The sequence below is a fragment of the Ischnura elegans genome, chromosome 6, assembly GCF_921293095.1.
Source record: "Ischnura elegans chromosome 6, ioIscEleg1.1, whole genome shotgun sequence".
In the NCBI taxonomy this organism is placed as follows: domain Eukaryota; kingdom Metazoa; phylum Arthropoda; class Insecta; order Odonata; family Coenagrionidae; genus Ischnura; species Ischnura elegans.
In genome coordinates, this window is record NC_060251.1 from 118852307 (window position 1) to 118871619 (window position 19313).

At 37.9% G+C, this 19313-nt stretch overlaps 1 protein-coding gene across 1 annotated transcript in view; it reads right to left on the reverse strand.

Annotated features, from left to right (window-relative positions):
• The window catches only part of LOC124161593 (pupal cuticle protein 36), a 361395-nt gene extending 348971 nt beyond the window's left edge, over positions 1–12424 (reverse strand). Inside the window, exon 1 of the mRNA XM_046537974.1 lies at positions 12131–12424. The gene's annotated coding sequence lies outside the window, so the exon portion shown is untranslated. The remainder of the gene's footprint in view (positions 1–12130) is intronic.
• Between the last annotated feature and the right edge of the window lie 6889 nt (positions 12425–19313).

The window sequence follows — 19313 nt, forward strand, 5'->3', positions numbered from 1 at the left end:
GACTGGAGGTAGTCAAAATTCACTTCGCAGTCAACTCCCCAAACGCTTCTATAAGATAGTAATTGTATTTCAACAAATGAATAGGCGCGTAAGAATTCAATAGCCATTAATTGCCAGAAAAATGTCTGCTCATGATGCACAGCATCAAATCATCCGTCATTGAGACTTGATCCGCGGAATTTCTGGTTCGTTGCATGATACTGTAGCTACTTCACCGCCGGAACGATTGTACATATTGACAGTTTCAATTCCCAATATGTCGGCCGCGTCCACAGATGTCCCGATGAGTGGAAACTCTATTCAGGTGAGACTTGTGCGAAGCATACTTCGGTGAATATAAGTAAGAATTAGTAGGTGGATATTTTGCGCGTTGGCATAATGCGACGGATATCATTATTATTTCCCTGCTATTAGGGGCAAATAGTTTTTAAATTCACGGTTGAATGAGAGCATTACGAGGACATAATGTTGAAAGTCTTCAAGTAGCTCCTGAACTGGCCGCTTTCAGTCGCCAGTGGGCTTTGCGTTAATTTTTTCCACCGCTGTACACGACTGCGTAATCAACAATTAAACTCGCTTGTATCGTACCTAATCTCTGTATCTACGGTTTGACCCACTAACCGGTGGACGCACTCGATGGTTTTAAGCTCATCCGCGGAATTGGAAATTCAACCATTGATTTATTTTACCAGGTGATTGTGTTCTATCCGGGTTTTGCCAATTTCATTCATTTTTCTGGGCGATAACAGTTTTTTCTGCCCTCTAGGTTGAACCCGTTTAATACCCGAGGAAGCCTTCGCACCATGAATATCCACAAAAGTTCCAAAGAAAAGTACCAAGTGTTCCCACAAAACACAGCTCAATACGGTTTTATATTCATAACTTAGTTACGTCGTCAGGTAGACGTTAAAAAATTTTATTTTCCATGTTTCAGAATATAAATAAGTCTGAATTGGATTATCAGATGGTAGTGTATTAGCGTGAATTAAAGGGAGACGGCTTGGGATTACTTAACCGAGATGCCTCGCCGACCGTATGATGGCCGATTCGAAATCCAAGGGTGCGTCGGCGGTTACCGAGGGAACGAGCCAAGAGAGGTGGGGAGATATGCCAAGGCCAACGCAGCCGAGGTCATGAAACGGAAGGCGTCAAACGCAAGAGTCAATGGAAGGGAAGGCGAGGAGCGCTCAAAGAGGATTACAGGGAAGCGAAGGAGGTACACTTCGGATTGACACTCTAAATGAATGAGTTTGGGTGCCCCGTAAAGCCAATGGGAGACAACGGCGTCGTGTCCTTTTGGGAGCGATGTGCGATCAAATGAAATCGAGAACGGAGGATCTAACAGCTCTCTCAACGCATGAACTCTCCTCAAAAAGAGGGAGGGGATTAGAGGGAGGGGATTATCTAGTGTTTCCTTCATACCGCATTCGTCTACTTTGATCGACAAGACTTCAACGTTTCAATCAGACGACCAACATTTGAGAGAACTGCATTGCTTCTACGTGTGTTGTTAAACTTCGAATTTGTGATAATATTCTCTTAATAATAAGTACTACTCTTATATTTCTTTTTTAAATTGTTTTAAAGTACTTTTATCATTCTTAATTGGACATAATGTCGGATTAAAATCAAACTGTGGATAACAAAGTGAAAGGAGGGATACTGTTAAACATTGAATTTCCAGTAGAGTTTTCTAAATAGCAGTCATAATTACAGCATGTTTCCTCCTTTAAGTATTTCAAGCTACACTTTTCTACCATGTTTGAAAATATGTTTAATTCAACCTACCAGTATATCTGATAACAACGTGTTAACATGAGCATTGTTAAACTTCGAATTTGCGGCGATTAATGACTTCGTGTTACTAAAAATTCTGCATTAATATTTTTATTATTGTAAAGACAGCTCCAAGTGGGAAAATCACCCAGTGGTGACAAAATTTGGCCAAAATATGAGAAAAGACACTTAATAGCCTTCTACTTACTAAAAAGTTTCTACGAATTATTAAAACATTTTGGAAGGAGCTCGAAAATCTTCGCAGTGAGATTGTCTAAATGACAAATTCTTCGAATTTCTAAGACGTTTAGCAACTCTTGAGTGCTTGAAACGCATAAATTAGCGGTATTATTGTGTTAATGGTCGAATTTTGTAACAATAATACATTAATTTAAGTAAAATCGCTCAACAATTTACTTTGTGCTCCACAATAGTTTTTTTTTTAGAATTACAAATGCCACGCGCGATAATGTATTTGGGAGCGGATAGCAAGCTCATTCTAAGATGGAGGACTATCCGATGGGCATTGGCGAGGACATCAAGTTTCATTTAGTATCGACGCATCACTGCTCTTTTCTACCTTGATGGGAATGATTCCGTTCTTCGTTCCAATCTAGCCACCAACACTTGAAGAAACAAAATAATTACATAAATATTGTTAACTGAGAATTTCGTCTAAAACGTTTGGTTAACTTCCTTACACTTAGAGTAATTTTTCTTTCCACTGAATGATGTAAGGAACTACATTTTTCTACCTTAATCGAAGTAGCTTTTGCGTTTCACTTAACCTACAAGGGTTTCAGATTACAAATAGAAAGATATGGGCTTCAGTGACTACTTAAATCTGCAGTGAATACTTAGATGGTAATTATCTTTATAAATGAAATAAAAATTTCGTACTTCATTCAAAAATTTGAAATACTTAGTAACTTTTGAGTGGTTGATACCCACCGTAATTTAATAAATTGATCTTCTACGTGAACTAATTTAATGCAGCTATGGTGAACAGTAGTTTAAGCTGAAGATATTCAATCATTTCACGATACTTCGGAAAATTAATTTACTTGTGTAATAAAATGAAATCGGGAGGGGTGTACGACCTTTCTCCATAGAGGATTACAAAGGGAATAACGAAGAGAATAAATAGTTATTAGCACGTGATCGGAATGAATTTCACGTGTTGCTTGAGCTACCAAGGTAATAGCATTGCAAAAACATGGTTTTTGCTTTGGATACTCCGCCTTGGCTGAACAACTCATACATATGCCTTGCGCATACTTTCCTAAATAAGTTTTGATTTCATAGTTAACGTCCATTGGTGTTTCAAACACAATGCTTTTCCCAGACCAACATGAAACTAATATGATTACTTCAATTGTACAGCATTTATGTGAAAATAAATGATATAGAAGAGGCTTCCTTTTTTAATATTTATTCTTATGGTTGAGTAAACTGCATTTCATTTTTTTGTCAAAAGGACATTCATTTTATGGTTCATGGTAATTATATGAGGCCCACGTATAGACATCCGAAGCCATAATTAGATAAGTCTCGCCTCGATGACAACCTCCCCTCACACCCTTTCCACGACGAATAATCCTGGTCCTCGGAAGTGGTAAACTGCCTTTCACTTACGCTCATACTGGCGTTACAACGATACTCTGTGCAAAAATTCGCAAACATATGTCAGGAAAGCAATTTTTCTGGAACTATAAAGACCAATAAATTTAACAGAGCTTTGAAAAATTATTTGAGGCCCAAAGTTGTTAGCCCATCCTGAAAACATAGTGATCGATGCAGGCGATTGTTACTAGTGTCTTCTCCTTCGAGTTTCTTTCAATAAAGATTCAATAAATGAATATTTTAAGGATAATAAATCCCTATTTGGATCAACTAAAGTTAAAATTTCATATGTTTTTATTTGTTTTGTCTGGAGTAATTTTTTGTGGTTCACACAAGTAGCTCTCGAAGACACTTTACGCCGGAAAATAACAGAGAATGCTCCTATTTTTCGCTATAATTACGTTTTCAATGGCAAAAATATTATGTATCTCTATAATTCAAGATTAGCTAAGAGTTCTTAGCTGACCTGGCAATGAGAAAAATAAATTGGAACTCATTCCATTGATATGGGGATTTGAAACGAATTAACACGTTGGAATTTCTCGTTGTAGTTTACACTTACAGTATTGCACTATGCACTATTGCATCATGCACTATTAAGTAAGTATAGCACTTATTCTTCTGAACTGTGCAATTGGGAGGATAATCAACAGTATTTCATACTTATTCGTTCAAGCCATAATCTAAGGGAAATCAAATAGCTTCTTTACTGGTAATTATTATTTTATATATAATTATTATTTCAAAGTATTATACAATTTTTCTCATGGATTCTCATTCAGTCAATTCATCTGTTGAATGCTAAAAAGCTTCCATGTGACGTAATAAAAATATTTATCACACCTCTTGGTATATGTTCAATTGCTATCATCAGCATCTTCATGGTGTAAATTGTCTCTTAAGAAACGCTATTACTGGGAAATTGTTCCATTTTTAGTATTTACTGGGAAAATGTTCCATTTTTTATAAGGAGTGACTTTGCGCAAGAATCTATCATAATATTCAATTTATAAGCGTCAATTTAGTCATTTGCTCATTCTGCAGGATGAAAATCATGTATTTTATACGGGAAGTATTATTTACTCTTTCTCACCCCTACTCAATCTTTCAACTTAAACCCAGTATTTTAACTTATATTTCTCTATGAGATCCAAATATATGCGCTTATCAAAACCTCTTGTGTCTTCCTTGTATGCCTCTAAAGTGAAACGAAGTACGTTACAAGAACTTAGGTTCACCAATTAGGTACCACTTAGGTTCATTTCTACCTGCTTTTATTCATTTTTTTCTGATTTTAGACAGATTGTGTTCTTGAATTTGCTTTTAAGCTTTTTTTAATTCCCTTCGTAGCTATAAGGAGTTTTCATAGTCGAGGGTGAGGTGTGGTGGTAGTCGGCGGCTTATTTAGAGGGATAATGCCTGATGTTTAGCTGAAAATGCTTTTGATGCGTTCGGACGAGCCTTCTTGGGAATTGAATGCGTCCCATTAGCAGGAGTGAAGAATTCCATCCAGTAGATTCATAAATCTGTGCCCGACTGAGGCTGCGAACGAGCTTTCCTCCGTGATCATCGTGACTTTGATCAGTTGGAGCAAGGCACGAGGCCGGGAATTCATTTCGGGAGGGAAATAAGGGATGTCCACTCTCTTTCCGTGAACTTAATAACACATAACATTCTTTCTTTACTTTAAGACTATTCATGGCGATTAAGCTGGATAAATTATGACAGGAATGCCTGTTTAAAGAATTGTAACCGTTATTCTGAGTCTGCAGAGTTCAGAAAACGCTCTGAAACAATATTTACGCCAAACAAATGGAATAATCCGCGAGGCTATTGAGGTTTCCGCTCTTCTGAGAATCCCAAATATGTATTTATGCGCACGCTTTGGTACTTTATGTTGAATCTAGTGTTTTATCGACCCTTTGATGGCAGCTTAACCAACCGCAATTCATGTCATCGTCTACCTAAATGATAGTTACCGCAATATAAAATGTATTACTATTCAAAAGATGTGGTAGTAATTTTGTTATGAATTCACAAAACCATATTGAATTTTTTAAATTATCAACGCAAGGTAAGAGTATCTTAAAAATATAGTCTAAGTATGGCCTCCACAAAGCAACAATAGTAATAGTTCCTTTTTTGGTGGGAAATATATCATTTCCACATATTTCCCATTCTCAACGTAATATATTAATTTAATATATATTGGTTTGGTTTGCTGCACATGAAATTTCTTCCGCCGCCGCATAAAACGGATAGCAATCAACATTGCTGGCGAAAGTAATCATATTTTGATGCATCCCGTAGTGCCTACGTTTTCATGAATGCGCAGACATCAATAACGATCTGCGGATCATATTTGTGGCTTTGAGCATAAACTCATGAAGGCTTAGACATTTTATTCTAGTTACAAATTTGCGATGTGATGGGTTGTGTTTCGCGGGTATGCGGGGGGCAAAAATTCCCATCAAATATGAATTAACGGGACACAAATTCTCATTTACTAGTTGATTTCTCTCTGGTTGCTGGTTCACGTCGCTGTTTTTGACTTTGAAGATATATGGGCCTCCTTTGTAGTGATTGTGTATCAAGTAATTAGCGCTTTTCATGTCCGTTATATTGCCCTCAGCTATTTTAATAAAATTCGTGCCACACGTGAGTTGGCTCTAGGAGTCTTTGTACGGCCGTGTAAATGTGCTAATAAGACCCGAATTTCATACATTTGGAGAGCGTTGCAATTTGGAGAACGCCGAGAAAAAGTGGTGTTCTCTCTTAAATAAAACAATTCTAATTTCTCAAATTGTTACTAATTAACTTTCAGATAGATGTATCATTCAATTTTAATGAGTTCATATTATATTGTAATTTTTGTATCATGGAAAACCTTAATCGGATCATTCAGTAAACTTAATAAATTGGCAATATTTCATCACTGACAACCCCCTTTCCTTTTTTATGTTCAATAATGGGTTTAGTTAACCCCCTTAGTGTTATCCTTCTTCCTGGGTTTATGGCGAGAAATGCGGAGGGGATTTTTTTCATGAAATGCAGGAACTAGGAAAAAACAGTACAAAGCTATTTTATCACATATCCATAAGCGATTTTTTTAAATTATTGAGGTAAAACTGGTTAATATTGACAAAATATGTTTGCGTTTACTGAAATAAGTTACATCAATGCAATAAGTTAAAGCTAATTGAAAAATGTACTACGTGAGAGCCGCACTTTTCGCCGGAGCGGCAAATGCCATTATGTCGGCCAAACGCACTAAAATGGTCAAGTAGAAAACACAAGAAATACCCCTCGATGGTTACTGGCCTAAATTAAAATAAGACGAACACTAGCCGAATTTCCACAGTAAATACCCACTTCCAGTTCTGCAGAAAATTTGCACGCGGTGCAGGAATTTAAACGCACAGATAACTGCTTAACTGTCTCTTTTTCGTTTTTTTTTCAGATAACTTTCTTATGTGCTCATCTGATTGTTCACTCCAAGATAACGGGAGCCATGATGAAAGTTTGAAAACCACGGCAGGTACGTCCTTTCGCTCTGTTTTTTGGTAATTTTGTGGCTTAGTCTGTAGTGAGCTCTATCCTCTCCTGACCAAGCCAGAGTTCTGGCAGCATCACTGAGGGAGCGAGTGAGGTTTCGTCACTATGTACACACAAATGTTTGATCCGGTTACTTTGAGGAGTGCAAAAAATGTGGAGGCAGTCTTTTTTTTTTGGCCTGATTAAATGTTACTGAAAGGGAGTTATTTCCCATACTTCATCGCCAACCACGCTAGGTCATTCTATACCCTACAGAACATGGCTTATTATTTTATAATTAGAGAAATCAAGTATTTATTTCTTGCTTCAATTACAATTAACATGGCGGGAGATATATCATTTCTATCAAAAAAAAACCAAGCATATATTGTCCATTTGGTTTAGTTCTTCCTAATTTTGAGGTGACTGATTGCTGTTTGTAATTTTGCGGCGACGATTAAAACGGGAATATTGAACTCTTTTTTCAATCATTTATTTGGTTTTATCTTTATTCTAAAGGTTAAAGTGTGAAACCGCAGTGATTTAAAGGTATGGAGATATTTTAGTAATACAAAGATATTGTGTGAAAACAATAAGCTGATAATTTTTGCTGTCAATTATTTCCGTTGCAGTCCGTCGATAAAAGTGTATTGTTAAATAATTTTCAATTATATTGAGTGTATGTTTTTATTTTCGTGAAACTATGATATTTACTCTCTAGCGGTATTTTCCTGGCTATGTTTAATGTATATTCGGCTTTAGAAAATTTCCATCGAATTCATAATAATTACCTGCCCGAATTGCAATTTATTTTCCGAGTGTTGACATCGATGCTGCCTGTAATCATGTTCCTTTCTTGCACATTCCCTTTTACGTTGAGAGGCGAATGCCCAAACTGCTCAGTTCACCTTATTACAAATGGCTTTCAGAGCGTGAGGATATTTTGAGATCCTACCTATGTGCTATTTATAGCAATATTTACGATGAATATGAATGCATTTAATTCAGGCAGTCCATTCTAAAGTCATGTTTGTACTCTATAAATACAATGCCCAAATTATATTGTGGGGTGAAGGATAGATATTTCTTCTAATATAATCGCCGGCTCAGTATATGGATACGTATTTGCCATCAAAGGAAAAACTCTTGCTCATCAAAATAGTTTGCTAACTCAAGTAACCATGATTCAGTGATGAAATCTTCACATTTAATTTCAAATAACGTGTTATCTTTGCTGATATTGTTTCTTTTGTCTACTCACTGGGCTTTAATCTAAAATTTACACTCCCCATCGGCAGTTTTTAGCCACTGGACAGTGGAAAAGTCACTTCTTACTGTTGAAATAAATTTCCAGTCTTCATATCTTCTGTTACTTCCTGCAAAAATTAGAAATACTTCTATATGTAGCATCAAAATGGCTCACACTAGACCTATACCACTAGTTACATTTGACTTTGGCCTAAATACCGTCGTAATCAATACTTTTTCAAAGCATATGCTCCCTTCACCACTAGAAATGAACGCCAAAAGTCTCTGTCGGCCATCTTTAGCTATAATGTGAATGGCGTAGCTTTAAACCTTGAACATTATCTCAGTATAACCCAAAAATAAGAGAGATATATTTTGGAAAAATTCATAACGGAAATCAGGGTATTCTTCCACGCATTCGTAAAACTCTTCCCGAAAACGAAGTTATGAACCGTGCCTGAGTCGCATAAAGTAAGTAAAATTTTCTTGACTAGGATTTCATTTTATCCCCTGTAAGCATAGCACCTGCTTAGAGAAATTTTATTGATTGTCTTAGCAATATTGTGATTGATTTCTTTCTACCTTAATTAGTCTCCTTAAAGTGCTCATAAAGGTCATCAAAGAGTACTCAGGAAGGAACTATACATCTTTTTTTACTTTTAATGATGCTATGACGCATGGAATTAAATTCGTGAAAAAAATATTTAAATAATTTGTGATCCTAATTGAGGAACGATACAAGTAAAAGGCGTGTCTTTGTCGGTGAAAGGTATTTAAAAAAGACAGGCATTTGAACAATGACATTTTGATAAGGTTTGCAGAAATATTACATCGGGTTACATACATTGGATTCATTTGCACGGAAGCAAAAATAAGACCCAGAAACAGGAATAAGATAAATTGGAAACGGCGGCGTAGGCTTGCATTTGGAGTATGATGCTTACGGAAATCTGGATATCGAATAAAATAAATGAAGATGTTTCACAGAAGATGAGTGGAGAGCCATTTAAAAAAGGAAATTTGAAATTGAGAGGACGTACTTTCTTTCAATGATAAGTTTTTACAGTGTTTTGGAGGATAAGGTACAAGGGAAGAAAGGGAGATGAATACACACGATAAATAATGTGAATAGGACACAAGTACCGCTGGCCGCTCAAGGATAGATTGGAGGAAGGATTGCAGACCATATGGTGGAAGAAGCAATAAGGCAAAGCCATTAGTTAGAGGGGAAGAGATTTGAGGAACTCAATTTGTCTCTGGTGAATTCTCACATTTTTCCCAATAATATTTACGAGCGTGGAGACTCTATTGGTCACCTTTGATTGACCTGCCGCGCCAATTTCTCCCCACCTTGCCATCTCACACAAAGACTGCCTACGTGCCCCGGAGAAGCACATCTGATGGTGGTCCTGAGGTTATACTTGCTGGCAATGACATTAAATGCAACAGCTTTATAAAGAACTCCAACAATTGGCGAAATGAGAAGTGAGCTATTTTAAATGTATTAGTTCTATTGGCCGCTGCGCTTTTTTATGTTTCTTTTGTAAATTTCTCGATTCAAAATGCCAAGCAAGATTTTTTTATAGATTTGACCAAAGTTTCAAGAAATTTTCAAAAGAATTATGAGCCATTTTATCCCAAATTCGAGCATGAATGCTTCTAAAACTTGTTTCCAACCACTGATCCGAAACTTTAGGTAATATTTGACTAGTATACATATACTTATACGTAAGAAAAACGTAAATGTCATAATGTAAATTCTTTGTTCCTGAAGGTGAGGTCCTCTTTGTTATAGAATAAATTTATTCCTAGTCGTGTTTCACTCCATTTTTACTGTTGCTAAATCACCATAGTATCTAGTGGAAACCAACCGAGTGATAATTTAGCATTTTTCGATCCTTTCGCGGAATTATGAACTTGCTGCGTATTTTTTCGTGATCCTTCTCATACTGCAAGCCAACGTTGTATTTAATTGAAAATCGGGATGTCGAACCTTCATTTTGGCTTCAAATTCTCGATTCATCGTGAGTGACATGCATTGATTATGGCGATTGTCCCACATCATCATCTTCCATTTTACTCTCCCTTGCCAGCGTCGAATTTTCCTTTCAAATGATGGCTCTCGTTGAGTCAGCACAGCCATTGCGATTATGATCACGAAAACACGCATGTTAATTATGCATTTGCAAAAAATTAGTTACTTTCAAAGGCGTAATTTGATCCTTTGTTGGTGCATCACAATCAACATAAGGTAGGAAACGAATATCAGCTTGACATTTTAGTTAGGTACACTAATGTAGAAATACCATTAAAAGTTACTTTAAAAGTCACCTCATCTAAGCTTCAATGGTGATTTTGGATTGACTTATAGAGAATCTTTTTAAATCCTTATTTCGCCGTGTATCGCAATACAGTTACCCTCCTCCTCCGTTCCGATTTAGTTCGCGTGTTTCCGCAATAGTCGATCTCCGTTTCGAATATCCAATGGAAAATTTAAAAATTTCAATTCCCCAGCCTAGGTGCTAGTTTACCTCACAAATTCATCTCACCATGTTCCTTTTTTATATGCTAATACTAATTTCGAGAAAGTTAGTCTACAACTTGTACTGACGGTTTATCTACCCTTCTAATGACGTCAGTATACATTTTTCTTCAGCTTAAGACTAAAGCCACTAGAGTTTAATTAAATTTGTGGTTTCATCTTACCAGCTGGGATTATACACTTTAATTATTACTATTTGACCGTGACTAGCAACCGTCTGAAGTTAATTATTTTGTTTCGAGATTAATAAAATTTTAATTGCGATAACCGAGCCAAAAGTGGTAAATATTGTGGGATTTTTCCACTTCTATATTTCAAAATGGCCATCATTACGCGTCTCATTGGTGGAGATCTTGCTAGGATAGCCCCCCAAAGTCTCCGTCAGAGGAAAGGAACTCAGGGTCACAATCAATTCCATTAACAACCGATTTATATTCTGTCTCCGCCTTTGTAAACTAAGTTTCCAAAGAATCAAGAATATTTCGACCTCGCGTTGGTTTACGCTCTAGAAGTAGGTTTAGCATATCGTCTGACTTTCCTGTCCTGCATCTAAAGAAGGAATAATTAAAGTCAGTGATTATTTGGGTAAAGTGAATAAGTACGAGGTCGATGAATGAAATTTCCAATTAATGTTGGAAGGAAAAATATCTCCGAAACGGGTTTTTCGAATGACTCGGGGAATTAAGTTAATGTTTACCGAAGATAATCGGAAAACCGATTGAGGAGATGTTCTCTCTTCGAAAATGAATTGGCGTTTGTATATCCCGTCTTTGGAATGATCTCTGAAAGTTAAGAGTTAGGAAAAATGTTAGGGGAATGTGGATGATGAGTGCGACAAATCCCCACTCACGTTCAGGATACTTTCAGGGCGTATTTGCGACGTAATTTGAAAACAATGTGCATTACTCGGTGCAAAAACCGGGGACACAAAATATTACAAATATTTTTGCCGAAAAGCCTTCTCATCTTTCGTGGATTATACTGATATCAGAGAACAGGAGAAACCATTTAATGACTGAAAAATTGTCCACAGGTTGCTTTGATGGTTAACTCTTTCAATTTTGGCTTATTTAAAGAGGAATGGGGTTGGTGCGGAGTGCTGCTTTCCCATCCTGTGGGCCTGGGTTCCAATGCCGGCGTTGGCAGAAGTTTTTCATAAGTAAACCGCTCCTTATTTGAGTATTGTATGGTGGACTTTTTCAGTGCAGCACTCCGTCCTTCGTCTTTAAGCTGGCTTAAGCCGTCGCCGGGTTTTCCTCCTCCCTTTCTACCCTTTCTCTCATGGCGCAAATAACCTCAGACGTCGGTCGCCTCCTCCAAATTCATTCATGCCATACGTTTCTAGTCAGATGAATTTCCCCAGAGAAACGGTCTTGCAAATGTATGAATGCGCTTTCCTTTCCTTACCTTTTGCGCTGAGCGCTCCGCTGTCGGCCGGAAGATGAGTCCGCTGCGCTCCAAAGACTCCTCCGATCTAAGTTCGCCTCAAGATCGCCCTCAACCGCACACAAGGAAGTGCTCCCAACAATCGCTTCCTTCTGTTCTTCTCTTTGGCCTGTTTCTTCCTCGCGCTCTCTCTCTCTTCCTTTCTTCTCACCGCTCTCTGTCTTTCTCTCGCTTTGCTTCTCTCCCAATAGGTGGTGCCCGTGCGAGCGCGCGCGATCTCTTCAGCCTCTGGTCCACGACTGACTGACTGGCTGACTGTTGGGGCGACTTGCTTTCGTGGGCGCCACGCGCGAGAACCATTCATGGAGGGGAGGGGAAGGAGAGGGGGGTTGCTGCCCACCCTCCTGTGCTCTCGTCCGATTGGTGGAGAGGCAACAGGTGTCTCCACCCCCTCCCCCTGACTCCCACCCCACCCCACCCCTTTCTCCGTGCCGATGCGCGAAAGGGATTAACACTTGCTCCCTCAATTCAATGCACCCGAGGGAAACATTCATTCCCAGAGGAGGCTGTTGAATCTTGTTGCGAACCCGGCTCTTCAATATTCGCTCTCGAAAATTCAAATTTCTCTTCTATTTCTATTCGGAAAAGGGGAGCGTGACTGCCTTGTGTCCCTTTTAAGCGTTCCAGGATCCTTGTCAAGATCGCCAGACTTATTTTTAAATTTCTGCTCAACGATTGCTTTAAATCACGATACGATTTGGTACATACGTAAAAGGAAAGGAATACGTAGGTGTGAAAAGATCAGCTGAGTTTAGTAGATAGCTGCGCCCATTCAATCCAATGATTGTTGACCAGTGAAAATGATTATATACATCAAGACTAATCAAGTGGTTAAAAACGATTTCTGGATATCACTTCAAAGCTATTTATTGAGATAAAGTGGTAAATGTCGATATGCATGTTCATTACGAATAATTTAATGGCCATAACCTCACAGAATTCCATGGTTTTACTAAAAATCAAAAGGTGAGCTCAGTAGCCTGGTGGGTAGACCGCTTGGTAGCTCATTCAGGGCCCTGGCTTCAAATCCCGGGTGAAGCTTTCGAGTGCCCCCAAAATGAAATGGCCCAGGGGAAGGAATTCCCTCCCTACTCACTATTACTTGTGTGAAATTTAATCGCCTGTGGCCCAGTCCGGGCTGAGCTCTGCCCTCACCAAATCGTTCGGGTTGAGTGAGTGTTCTGAGGAAGGTGCTGCGAGAGGCGTAGTTAGTTTTTTGGGTTATTCTCCGGGTTAATCTTCCCCATCATACTAATTACTGGCAATAATTTCAGGTTTTCCGCGGAATAGAGCTGTCTAAACTAAATCTCAAAATTCAGATTAAATTTACTGCAGAAGGATAACTTCAAATTCCCTTCTTTCTTCCTCAGCATATTTTTCGATGATTTCAATCTTACATTCGAAGCCATTCTTTCGCAAGTTTCATAGAAGCGAATGTTGCCACCCACTTTTCATGAGTCGGTGACTTCATTCGAGTTCTGATAACTTTACTTGTTGATGGAGAACCTTAAATTTAGGGAAGGCATCCTCCACGAGAATCTAAGCTCAAAAGAACCACACGAGGCCCATGCACAAAGAGGCCGAGGAGGAGTAGATGAAAAGCGGTGACCCACGCTGGCTTCACTTCGCGAATTCATCTTCACGCATGCGATTCGATATTTCGTCGCGAAGAGCTCGAGACGTTGGCGACGCAGCTGAAAAATGAAGCATTTGTGTTTCTCTATTCCACCACGTCTTACATAAAGTCACTAGATTGTGCATTTGCTTGTTTGTCCTCACGGCGAAAATATTGAAAATCTAATTTAACCCATTTTCCAATTTCGCTCCGAATTAAAATTTTCCGTGCAAATCAGAACCAGAAGACAATCACTTTTTACGAGATTTTTCATTCTACAGAGTCAGAATGAGCCGACGTTTTTTCCATGAACAATGGGGAACATGCACAACTTTTTATAACCGCATGAATTGGAAAGCCGCTGTCTAAAATGGACATGGTGAAAATTTCACCGATATCAGCCTTTAAAAGTTATTCTTTTTCGGCAGCCTGAAAAAACTACGTCATCTAGTAATGGACGCGTTATGTCACGGCACGGTATCGCTGGAGAATTATTTATTTTTTGACGAGAAAGTAGGTAGATTTAATGATGGAATGAGCATTTTGCGTAAATGGTTGCTTTTATTTCATATTTTCTGATACGACCTTACTTGTTCATTTTATTAAAGTATAGTGGATGTAAAAGAGAAAAAAGCGAGAAAGTAATATAAATCTTGTATAAAAAAATGTTGCTCAATACCTCAACTTCCTCGCCGAAGAAGATTTTCATTAATGTCCTGTGTAGTTAATTATCCAAAAAGCTTGAAAAATGTTCCTTTTGGTTGAATTGTAAGACAAAAAAGGGAAAATTAATGTAATTATCTGAGTTCAGAGGATGTATGCACTTCATCAAGGTAAAAAATGTGACAAGGGATGAAGAGTGGAGTGAATGGTGGGCACGTTACGTACAAGTATTATGTTGTAGTTTGAAGCTAGGTATTGTAATAATCGAATGGGAGAACATGTGAGCTTAAGTGCTGCAAAAATTCTGATACAATTAAAAAACAAATTTTTTTTAAATTCACCCTTTCACTTAGTTAATGAAAATTGATACATAAACGTTACTGAATGAGTGAAGTAATAATCAATATTTTTCTTGGCAACGCCATTATTAATAGATGTCACTGAAGTACTTACCAGATAAGGCTAGACAGTCTTGACACTCCACAATATCCACTTAAGTGCCCATTTAATCCAATATCCATGGTATATTGCTTATCTCTTACTTTATTTTCAGGGCGCAACTTCCCTTTTGGTAGTGCATTTCCATCTGCATGCTTCACTTGCACATATCCCACGGCCTGATCTCCGTAGCGTTCTCTAGAAGCTCTGAGAAATATTATAAGGTTATAGCGATAACAGCAGCCTCATTTTAATTATACAGATTAACTCAACATAAATACATTAAAATTAGAAATAGATCTTGATGGATTAAATTTTTACGCAATATTTACCTACTTAATGCTTCTTATACGGCCCAAAAAGCCATGTTAATAAATATGTGAGCTAATTTGAAGCAACAGGCATTTTCGAGAATTCATGGTATTTTGAAATGGTACATGCATGAGAAAATCTGCAATATAGCAAATATAGACATAATCTTGGTACATATTTCTATGTTATAATCTTCAATAAAAATGTAAGTAGTGCGAACAAAGATGTGTTTATGTAGAAGAGGGGGAAAAGTACGACTACATTGTTAAAGTTTCGATAGCAAGGAAGTTTGAAAATCATTAGAATCAGATTTCGAGACACATTGAGTGCCGACTCATCTACTGCTGATGGGGAAATTTTTATTTGATTCCAAAAATAAGTATTTATGAATAGAAAATATAATATTAAAACTTAAACGTTTTTCTATGCGTATAATATTTTGCTTACCTGTTCGCTTTTGCTCCGCGCATCTTGGCGGCGACGAAAAAACTGTTATTTTCAGGAGACGGCCACCAGAAAGGAGTTAACTATCGGTAAATTTTGTGACTAATTTGGAATTTTGTAACTGCTTAAATCTCACATCAGTCATTTATTCGTCCCGAAAGATCACCAGAATAATTGAAAAAGCGAATTTTCTCCAATCAACTTCAATTAGGTGCCTTTCTTTGCAGCTACGAGGTGTAACATCAGATGTTCGTTTTTTTCCAAATCCTCTTTCTGTTGTATGATCTTAGGTTTTCCCGGCGTATCAATTGCAGAAAAGTTTTTCGGGTTTTCCACCGGTTGATATCGTCCATGTCTCTCTCTTTTCTTCAAGAAACGGTTTTATTTTCCCCTCATTCCTCCACCAATCCCCCTTCTCCTTCCATCAACAACTCCCTAGCAATATTAAATATCAATAAACTCATTCAATTCAATTCAATTATCAATAAATTCATTAAAAACCAGCCGTATTTAAACATCAAATTTTACGGAGGACTGAGGCCATTGAGAATGATTACCGTTTGTTTATGTCAAGCCAATGAAAAATCATTTCAGATTACGTGGCTTTCGTCAATTTCTTTAGAATTTCATTAGCATTTTATAGCATTTGTCGATGGAGACATAGATGGAGACAACTTTGGCTTGTATATACGGATTTTTGAGAAAATTCCTTTAAAAAAAAGGGTTACAGTAGGTAACGAAAGACACAGATTCATGCATGTTCCTCCATTGTTTTAATCGCTCAGCGGCAGTATGACTTTTAAACATGTACTTCTTCGTAACATATAAGTGGCGCAATTGATAACGTGTTCGAATACAGATAATAAGATGCCATGTCCGAATCGTCGCAGGATCGTTACTATTTCATTACATTTTAAAATAATTCGTTGTCTCGGGCGTCGGAGACGTAGTAGCATCTTGAAGGGCTCGCCATTTTGGATTGAGACGGCTCTGAGGAGAACGAATGACTTTGACCAGGCATCGGAACGCGTTAGATTCACTTGGAGAGCCATTGAGGCGGGAAGGCAGGAGGCGTGATGGAATATTTAGGCTGATTTTTCCTGGAGCTGTTCGCATTGAGGAAGGAAAAGGTTCCCCGAGACATGTACGCCTCAAGTGATGATTGTCTCATGTATGTGGAAGCGGAGGCTGTTGAGAGCGTTGTGTCGAATCATGCTTACGACGAACGTTGCACTCAGCCACACAGCGGGTTAAGGTCGAAAAAAATGAACTTTCCAAGTAAATACAAGGTGATCTGCGTAATAAAAGCTGTTCTGGATACCCCTGAATCTCACGTGACCACTGACGTCAAAAACAACGTCACAATTTTGGCATTGTTATTTATACTTCCGTGCGGTTCTGCATGGCTACACATTAATACGGATATTTGGCAATAGTTGTGAAAACGGCATGAAACACTCTTAGGCGGATAAAACTTATTTATTTCACATATTTATGAATTATGTATACATTTTTTTCATTTAATTAATATGTGTACGTTTTCTCCTGGGATACGTTTTTGCAAATTAGCTTTGAAGTAAGACTTTCCGTTATTCATAATTTTTCATTTTTAGGCCACTAAAAATATAGGGAAATATATATAAATATAAGATACAATTTATTGATTTCACTTAGGCATACATAATAATTGGCAAGAGTTGCTCAATATACACTCTAATTTCACTCTTTCAATAGGATTGTTCCCTCGGGACCTAAATCGCAGTTCGTTAAAATAAATCGGCAGTTGGTAGGAGGATCAGACGGTAAAAAACCTTCCTCATTTAGACACTCTTTAGCATGCTCAAAATATGAATACACGCAAGTTTCCGCCCACTTTTCATGAGTTTGTGACGTCAAATCTAACTGACACTCAAATTATTAATAATTCGTGTTTCAGTTCGTTTACACGTTAAATGAGAATTGTTACCATTGAGGAATTGAATGAATCACTATAAATGTTAGAGTAAAGGTAAGAGCAGAGTTGTTACCACCCCCATAACACGCCACCCACTCCTGAGTATCACGTGACGTGAGTAATTTACACAACACCAGTGAGTCCGAAAGGAAAAATTAGGCACATCGCTAAATGGAATTCAATGTACGTATATTAAAATATTTTTGACTTTACTCATCAATAAAAGGTTACTGAGGTTCCTTTTCATGGTTATCTCCGCACCCAAATGCGCAATCATGGTGTACCATTCGTGCGCAAGTAACGTGACATAATACCCACGTTACCATGGAGACGATCGAGATTTCTCGGGACCAAGGTATTTAATATTATATACTATTCGTTTTATATTTTACGAAAGTTATAAAATAACGGCAGACCCTAAAATTTGGTAATATTTATGGATAACGCATGTAAAGGAGAGTTATTTTCATCACTTAAAATCACGATTGTGCAGTAAAGAATCGAAATTCTGTGTCACTTTATGACGCCACGCACTCACCCATTTTAACCCATAATGCTTTTCCCCACCATTTTAACAAAGGTGCTCGGTGTTTTTCTTTTGGGAAAGGAGTTACTGCTAGACGTTATTATAATATAAACGCAGAAATTTATGTCGAGGTGCTAGGAGGATTAATTTTTTAATCATTCGTCATTGCAAGGAATAAATGTAACTAATCCTATTTTTAATTATCATATCAGTTACTTCATGAATTTTTCACTGAATCACTTGTTGGCCATAAAAATGGCAGTGAAACAACTTACAATCAGTCTGATTGGTTCATACATCGCAAATTTTTATGAGTACGCCATTTTACCGATAAAGCTCTCAAATTAAATAGCAATGCTTTAAGTTAACTATATGGTCTCGTCGGGGATATTTTTAAACTATAACCTTCCAGTTAAATTTGCTTTACAATGCGAAGGCCTTGTACAATTTAATTCCCAGCACTTGTAAAAACCGTGAAATTTTAGGATTTGCGCGCAAAAATCGAGACTCATCTGTATCCTGCGTTTACGGTTCCGTAGTTATTGTGAGTTATGCCCCAAAATAAATTTTTAGAATTTCTTTCATGAGTAAATACGACAATTTTCTGGTAAATGCCTTCAAATCAATAGCCAATATGTTAACTTCAAAGTCCTGCACCCACTCTTTGCTGCCATCTGCGAACAACTATCATATCGAAACTTTGTACGCGAATTGAACAGAAACCGCTTCTGTCTCCTCCCGTACTTTCAGATTCAACCTTTCTCTCGTACCCCATGCTGTGAGTTCAGTTTTCATGTATCGCGCTGTTTTTGCTTCGAGTAAATTTGTCCCAGATATAGTCGCGATATAGTCGCGACTATAGATATAGTCGCGATATAAATTCTATAAGAATCTATTTTCTTTCCTGTTGTTTTCTATTTCGCTATTTCTGCCTTCCACACTCTCCCCCCTCCAATTTCTTCACTCTAAACCACTCTCTCCCACTCTAAAGCGAATCGAAAGCAACGATCGAAGCGTTCCTTCCTTTCCCTCCGTCCATTTGGCTCGGTGTCTGCTGCCAGTTCCCTCCGCTCCCAGTGGATGTGATCCCGAGGCTCTGTTTTGTCTTCGGAATAATTCAGTTGGTGGCATTCCAAGACGTCTCGTGTGATCCGTTGATTGAGATACACTACACCCCCGGAGCGCGCTCCTT